The following is a 9,201-nucleotide window of genomic DNA, read 5'->3' as shown; positions in this document are numbered from 1 at the left end:
GTAAATGGATCTTTTGCATGAACGTTGACATAGGGGTAATCAAGTATCGCTGATCAGTTTACATTTCAGGTCACATGATTAAGGTCAAAGGTCAATGAACTTAGTATTTTGTTATTGTATGAATGATGTTTTTGTGAATAATTATTCATCTTAGTTGTTTTTAAAGTCAGCCCTGCTGCTCGTTAATTGAAACGTGTAATGCAGGCGAAACTGCCAGAGGTATTCCACTTGTTCATGTTTTCTGCCAATTTGTTAGCAAACAAAGAATACTCACTTTGAGAGGAGGGGGGGGGGGGGGGTGTTGAGTGTGGTGATAAGCCTGTTGTATTGAAGTGAATTTATTACAATTCAAGGTAGTTTTGTTGTCTGAAACATTTTAAAATCCTCTTTTGTTAATGATATTGCAATAATATAATATTTGCAATATAATATTTTGTCTTCTCAATATCATCTGTTTATTGAATTTTACTTTAGTTTAATTATCTTCATATCATTCAGCCTTACATAATACACCCATGAAATAGAATAATAAAATGATGATGATATAGCCCCCCACCCATCCGCAAACCTTAATAATTAGATTTACTGGTCTTCATAAATGTTTTGCCCTATCAGATTATGTATGTATTTTGTTTTAGTTGCTGTTTGATTTTTTTTCTGTCTGGATGTATATGTTGGTGTTTTTTTCATTTGTACAACACAATCTGTAGATAATGACTTTGACCCTCTTTCTTCATTGTATTTTCACAATTACAGCTTCTATTATTGGAACTCGTCTCCATCTGTTCACTGCATTATCATGTGTGTTCATGGCTGTGTACATCATGTTCCTGAAATGACCTTACACCAATGACTCTTCCAAAATGAAACTCTCCCAGGAGAATTGTTCATCACCAAATTTACATGGAGGGTACCATGAAATCAGTGTGATGGATAGGACAGCATTTGTACTGTGTGTGGCTTTAATAGATCTCTTCTGGATGAGTGTGGAGAGAACATTGTGCTGGACAGAAGAAATTAAACATTTTTCAACATGATTTTTATAAGTTATGAGTTATAAGACCATTCCAGGTTTAGTGATGCACTATTGGAGATGATCTTCTGATATATGTCTGAAACAATATGGCCCGAATTCAATAAGGTGGTTTTTAAAACCATCTGTTGAACCCATGGTATGCAGATTTCCTGTATAAATTACGCTTATTTACTGCGTATATTAAAAAATTCCAATGCTGATGCTCGCTTTTGTCACAGTGTGCCAAATTGACGCCTGTTGCTTGGTTATCCACGCTATTTTATTCAGGAGTCCACTGTTTTTAATTAATGAGTCCACTCTTCAAACAGTGGACTCATCAAACAGTCCGCACTCTTCAAACAGTGGACTCATGTATAAAATAGCATACTTAACCATGGCAACAGGCTTCAATTTGGCGCACTGTGACAAAAGCGTGTAACAGCATTGGACATTCTTTAATGTATGTGGTGAATAAGCGTAATTTATACAGGAAATCTGCATAAATCATGGGTTGAACCGATGGTTTTAAAATCCACCTTTGTGAATTCGGGCTAAGGAAAAATCAATGAACTAAACCATCAAAACTGAATAAATTTTAAGCTCAGATATTATACATGATAGAATATATAAGTAGTAAAGGGGGAAATGTTAATGAAAATTACCATGATTAATCCCTTTTTATACCATATTTTGTTTAAATAAATCAATGAAAATGGTTTCTCTTTCTAAAGTTTTAGGCTCTCTGCTAATGCATATTGAACAATGTTGAAATATATGTTATTCAAATTAGTCATTTCAAATTACTCAAAGACTATCAAATAAGATTGGTAGTATACCCAACTATGGTGACAGAATTCCAGACATTATTATAAATTTGTTTGATTTAGTTGATTTTTCTTCAAAACCTATCAAACATGTCAGTTATGTTTATCTTCAAAAGTTGTTCAGTCTTGTAAAATGCTCCCATAGTTTGAATAAGTATTCATTTATATCATTTGTACTTATGTTGTAGATGCAAAATATATATTTATTCTTTGTACAGGTTTTCTTGCAGAATAGAATTTAAATTGTGAATAAAATACTGTATTTTAGTTACAAAATATGTATTATGTGAGGAGTCAATGCTTGGGCTGAAATCAATATGGGGGGGGGGATAGAATGAAATGAAACAAGAACGGTGGCAAAATTATCAAAGTGGATGAAAAATAACAATTTTTATTAAAACACATTTTAATAATAAACACAGCATTTATTATGCGCCATCTATCTAGTAAATTATTCCGAGGCTCATTACCTATGCATTACCTATAAACACTTTCATACTTATTATGAATATGTGACAAGTGAGCTGATGACATCGTATTCCACTATTTTCTTTTCCATTTTTATTCCAATATTCTGCATTAAGGGTATGATGAAATTTGAAAGGAAAAGTGGGGTCTATTATTGTGTACTGTGTTTATTCATGATGGTATGCATACAACTTTTTCACCAAATAAAGCAAAACGGTAATAGGGATATAGTTAATATTACTCTTTTTTTTCAGATTGTCTTCATTTCAGGTTGGATTTCTCTTATGGTAACTTTTACAACAGTTCTATTTTTTAATGGATATACATTTAGAAAATCAATAAAATGTCAACATAGGAGCATGTGACAATTTTATTTCTGTTACTGATAATAGGGTTGATTTTGGATACAGATAATTGATATGAGTGGTGTATTCATTCACTCCATAAATCATCTTTAGTTCAGCTGTATATAAAGTTTGGTCCCTTACATGTAAATAGGTCCAAAAATACACATGTAATGCAATATTCAAATTATATATTAATATAATTCTAATTAAATTACCGTGATCTAATATGCAACCAAATTTAGTTGAAAACAAAGGTTTTGGTATAGGCCTATAGTCTGAGATATAGTTAATTTTATTACATTTCCAGTTCCTGGTAATTTAATGCTCACTTGACAGATGAGCTCCTACATGTAAATGATTGAGGAAATAATGTTTATTCAAGGATCAGATTGCCAATGACTTGCTACAATCTTGGATCTATCCACTGTTTGTTTTTCTTTGTGTTTTGATTGCAGCAGCTCTCTGTGCTTTGATGGCTCCCTTTTATTAACCTCATATTAGGTAATAGGAGAAAGAATACTTGTTCTTTCTTATTCTGTAATTTCTCACTTTTTCCCTTCCCTCCTTTCACCCCTTCCCCTGTCAATCTTTTCACCTACTCTCCTTTTTTCTCCCCTGTCTTATTCCACTGTATAATTCTCTTTTTTTAATGGACACATTGATTGAACAGTTCATGAGTAATATATATAAAATAGGGAAATCAATGTTTTATTGATTGTATACCAACACATAAAAAAATCTACTTTAATTGATTTATGTGATTTTCCAGGTCTATGAACTCTATATACAAAGTGAACTTGCTTTGAACGATGTAATAAATCCTAGCTGGGATGAAAGTGGTTAAAACTATAATTGATTCAATTGATAAAACTTTGGCAATATATACCAGGATTGTTTATTATTATCTATTTTTTTTTAAAGGAAGAAAGGGTTGGAATGGATACTTGTGTAGAAGGCTGGTTCGTTTTAATATATTGATTTGTAATAAATGTTGCATGTCTAAATTGTTGTATTATATTAAAACAATGACAATTATAATTCATGTATATATTTGTTTCCATTATAGCTGGTGTTATATATTAATTTTAAAGAATGATTAATTTATCATCAATATTCATATCGCAAGAATTATTTAAGCAGATGATGTTGCTCTTGAAGTACACTTTCCTTCTCCTTTATCTTCACATCATATAACATTCCTTTCAAGTAAATAAATAGGTGTTTGGTACCGCAAAATCGTATAATAGCCTTAAAAACGGACCTACTGAAGCTTTCGACGTGCACTCATCGGAGTAAAATCGCATGAATGACCAAAACGCTAGACCAAAAGAACCGAAACTAGACAAGTTAGGCTTAGTACCAGCCGTAAATTGAAGCAAAGAAACTAAAAATAACGCAAGGGTTCTTATGAAATCCTTCAGGCGGCACAGAATCGGGTCTGTAAGTTGGATATACGCTGCCTCAAGCTTGCGCAAATGAGTGAAACTCCTTGCTTGGCTGAGCACCTTAAACAAAGATGAACAGTATTATTAAGCGCATGCTTGGTTGCTCAGCAAGTGGTTAGAAATAGCCAAACTACTTCCACCATCCGTCGCAGTACTAGCAGTACGTTTTCTGCATGCGCCACGGGGGTTGTGAATGCGCGCTAATTCGACAATTTCGGATAAAGGTGGGGCACATGTTGGCTAATGCGATCTGCTAAACGTTGGGTTGTACGCCCTATGTACTGAGCTCGGCTATTGCTAACCACTTGCTGAGCAACCAAGCATGTGCTGAACAATAATGTTCATCTTGGTTTAAGGTGCTCAGCCAAGCAAGGAGTTTCACTCATTTGCGCAAGCTCGAGGCAGCATATATCCAACTAACAGACCCGATTCTGTGCTGCCAGAAGAAGTTCGTAACAACCCTTGCGTTATTTTTAGTTTCTTTGCTTCAATTTACGGCTGGTACTAAGCCTATCTTGTTTACCTTGACAGCCAATCATGGCTCGCCATTTAGCGTCAATTGTCTAGTTTTGGTTCTTTTGCTCTAGCGTTTTGGTCATTCATGCGATTTTACTCTGATGAGTGCATGTCGAAAAGCTTCAGTATGTCCGTTTTAAAGGCTATTTTATGACAACATTCTTTGCAGAGTTACCCAATTCATTTAACACTTCAAAATGTGGAAGGACTTAAATTTCAATTCTAGTTGTGTTGAAAATAATATAAAAGGTTAAGCCGGTCCAGGAAAATGTTGATTTGAATCAATAGAGAAAAATAAAACAAGAATAATGCTGGCAATTTCATCTAAATTTAATGTAAAATAAGTTATGACATTTTAAAGTTTCTCTTATTTTTCACAAAATAGTTAGGCCTTCTTATAATTCACCATTCAGTGTCGTGCAAATGGAAAGTCGATGCTGCCACTCATGATTTCCTTTTTGTCTCACCTGCATAGCAGAGTGAGACTATAGGCGCCGCTTTTCCGACGGCGGCGGCGGCGTCAACACCAAATCTTAACCTGAGGTTAAGTTTTTGAAATGACAGCATAACTTAGAAAGTATATGGACCTAGTTCATGAAACTTGGCCATAAGGTTAATCAAGTATTACTGAACATCCTGCCTGAGTTTCATGTCACATGACCATGGTCAATGGTCATTTAGGGTCAATGAACTTAGACCATGTTGGGGGAATCAACATCAAAATCTTAACCTAAGGTTAAGTTTTTGAAATGTCATCATAACTTAGAAAATATATGGACCTAGTTCATGAAACTTATACATAAGGTTAATCAAGTATCACTGAACATCCTGCATGAGTTTCACGTCACATGACCAAGGTCAATGGTCATTTAGGGTCAATGAACTTTGGCCGAATTGGGGGTATCTGTAGATTTACCATCATAACTTTAAAAAGTTTATGGATCTGATTCATGAAACTTGGACATAATAGTAATCAAGTATTACTGAACATCCTGTGCAAGTTTCAGGTCACATGATCAAGGTCAAAGGTCATTTAGGGTCAATGAACTTTGGTCAAATTGGGGTATTTGTTGAATTACCGCCATAACTTTGAAAGTGTGTTGGTCTAGCTCATAAAACTTGGACATAAGAGTAATGAAGTATCACTGAACATCCTTTGCGCATTTTAGGTCACATGACCAAGGTCAAAGGTCAATGAACTTTGGCCATAATGGGGGTATCTGTAGAATTACCATCATAACTTGGAAAGTTGATGGATCTTTCTCTTGAAACTTGGACATAAGAGTAATCAAGTATCACTGAACATCTTGTGCGAGTTATAGTAGTTTTCAAAATCAGCACTGCTGCTATATTGAATCGCGTGATGCAGGTGAGACGGCCAGAGGCATTCCACTTGTTTTTTTTTTTTTTTTATAATTTTTACAGATTTGACAATAATGACCAACTTGAACCAGAAAATGTTCAGGGAGGAATAAAACTTTGTTTCACATGACATTGAGGACTAAGTGAGAATATTTCATGAATAAAATACATAAGCAATAGTGAGTGGGTGATATTAGTTCCCTCATTTGCATACCGACCAGGATGTACGTAGAACTGTTTTGTGAAATTATGTGAATCTTGAAATTGTCTTAACTTATTCTATGTGTTTAATATGCTTGTGGGATTTCTCTCTTTTTATTCAATTAAACTTTTTTTGGGGGTGAACTTGTCCTTTCAAGGGCGGTATTCTGAAAACGTTCTTATCTCAAATATTTTCTTATCTACGTCACTATCTCAAATTGGTATTCTGAAAACGTTCTTATCTAGCTTTCCATCCTATGCCAAGTGCGTAAATTTATTACTCTCGTATATAATACAAAAGCGCGCTTAAAAGGATAAGAACAAAATGAAGATAAGTGGTATTCTGAAAACATTCTTATCTTTTATCTTTCACGACATTTATGATATTTGAGATAGCTAGAGGGTTATCACATCTCACAATGTTCTTGTTCTTTCTTGCTCAAAATCAATGGCCAATGGGAGTAACAAGTATTCTTTCCTCCCTTTCTTTCATTCACCCTTTATTTTGCCCGTTTCTTTTTTCTATCCTTTCTTTCTTTTTTCATTTTCTTCCTTTCTATCTGTCTGTCTTCCTAATTTCTTTCTTCATTTATATCTTTTGTTTTATTCTTTTGAATCTTTTAATTTCTTCCTTATTTTTCTTTTGCTTTGTTTCATATATTCTTCATCTTTCTTTTTTATTTTCCCTTTTTGTTTTTTCCTTTTTTTCTCTTCTCTTCCCTTTTCTTTTTTTTTTCCTTTTTCTTTCTTTCTTCCTTCACTTTATTTTTTGTAATCTTTTTATTTCTTTCTTCGTTTTCTTTCATTCATTCTTTCGTCTTTATATTTGTTTTTCCCTTTTTTGTCTCACCTGCATAGCAGAGTGAGACTATAGGCGCCGCTTTTCCGACGGCGGCGGCGTCAACACCAAATCTTAACCTGAGGTTAAGTTTTTGAAATGACAGCATAACTTAGATAGTATATGGACCTAGTTCATGAAACTTGGCCATAAGGTTAATCAAGTATTACTGAACATCCTGCCTGAGTTTCATGTCACATGACTAAGGTCAAAGGTCATTTAGGGTCAATGAACTTAGACCATGTTGGGGGAATCAACATCAAAATCTTAACCTAAGGTTAAGTTTTTGAAATGTCATCATAACTTAGAAAATATATGGACCTAGTTCATGAAACTTATACATAAGGTTAATCAAGTATCACTGAACATCCTGCATGAGTTTCACGTCACATGACCAAGGTCAAAGGTCATTTAGGGTCAATGAACTTTGGCCGAATTGGGGGTATCTGTTGAATTACCATCATAACTTTGAAAGTTTATGGATCTGATTCATGAAACTTGGACATAATAGTAATCAAGTATTACTGAACATCCTGTGCAAGTTTCAGGTCACATGATCAAGGTCAAAGGTCATTTAGGGTCAATGAACTTTGGCCAAATTGGGGTATTTGTTGAATTACAGCCATAAATTTGAAAGTGTGTTGGTCTAGTTCATAAAACTTGGACATACATGTAATAGTAATCAAGTATCACTGAACATCCTGTGCGAGTTTCAGGTCACATGATCAAGGTCAAAGGTCATGTAAGGTCAAAGAACTTTGGCCACGTTGGGGGTATTTTTTGAATTGCCATCATATCTCTATAAGTGTATTGGTCTAGTTCATAAAACGTGGAAATAAGAGTAACCAAGTATCACTGAACATCTTGTGCGAGTTATAGTAGTTTTCAAAATCAGCACTGCTGCTATATTGAATCGCGTGATGCAGGTGAGACGGCCAGAGGCATTCCACTTGTTATTGATTCATTTTATTTTTTTTTCTTTCTTTAATCCTTTTCTTATTTTTTTTTTTTTTCCCCCTTATTTTTCGTTCTTTTATTATTGGTTCTTTTTTTTTTCGTTCGTTCGTTTGTTCTTTTTCATTTTTTTTCTATTTCTGCTTTCTGTCATTTTTGTGTCTTATTTACTTTCATTCTTCTTTTGCTCATTATTTTTTCATTCGTTCTTTATTTACTCTCTTTACTTTCTTTCAACTCTCTGTCTTTCTTCTATTATTTTTTAAAAATCTTTTTCTTTATTCTTTCCACTAATTTTTTTCTTTTTTTCATTCAATCTTCATTTTTCCTGCATTTTTATTTTCACTTTTTGTTCTTTTTTTCTTTCTTTAAATTTACCTTTCTTTAGTCTTTATTTTTGCCTTAACTTTCCTTTCATCTTTTCTTTCTTTCTCTCTCTTTATTTGTTTCATTTTCCTTTTTTTTCTCTTCCTTCACTTTTAATTTCTTTTTATTCCTTCCTTTTCTTTTTCTTTCATTCGTTTTTCTATTCTTTTCTTTTTTCGGTTCTTTATTCCTTCATTATATCCTTTTTAATCTTTTTATTTTGTCCTTTTTGGTTTTTGTTTTCCTTTAAGTTTCTTTCCTTGTCTTTCTTTATTTTTTCCCTTCATTTTTTTCTTCCTCACTTTATGATTGATAATCATTCTATTTCTTCCTCCTTTTTCATTCTTTTTTTTTCTTTCTTTAAATTTTCTTTTTGCTTTCATTCTTTTGTTTACTCTTTCTTTTTTCATTATCTTCTTCTAATAATAATACATAACATTTATAAGGCGCTTACTACTGGTGTTTCTAAGCGCGCTGTTTTCTGTTACAGGTTGTACTTGGGATTTAAAATTAAAAAACGAAACATGGCAAAAATCTTCTGCTTTGTTTCTTTCATTTTTATTTATTTCTGCTTCATTCTGACCCTTTTTTGTCTTCTTACCCACCTACTTACTTTCTTTCTTCCGGTTTTTCGTACCTGCTTTACATTTTTTTCTTTAATTTCTTTCTTTATTTTGTGCACGTGTCTCGAAATGATAATCAGTCATTGTGTATAAAATGCCTATTTCGCGCAATGCGGCAGAAACAGTGTACGCGCAGCGCCCATGATATTCTCTTGACATAAGGAATGCTTCTATAGGTTAAACTGCCAAAATAAAGTGCATTTTGAAGAAGAGGGCAGTCCTTACAGAGATAAGAACGCGTT

This window comes from Lytechinus pictus, chromosome 3 (genome assembly GCF_037042905.1).
Source record: "Lytechinus pictus isolate F3 Inbred chromosome 3, Lp3.0, whole genome shotgun sequence".
In the NCBI taxonomy this organism is placed as follows: Eukaryota; Metazoa; Echinodermata; class Echinoidea; order Temnopleuroida; family Toxopneustidae; genus Lytechinus; species Lytechinus pictus.
The sequence above is the reverse complement of the archived record's forward strand: the minus strand, read 5'-3'. Positions refer to the sequence as shown.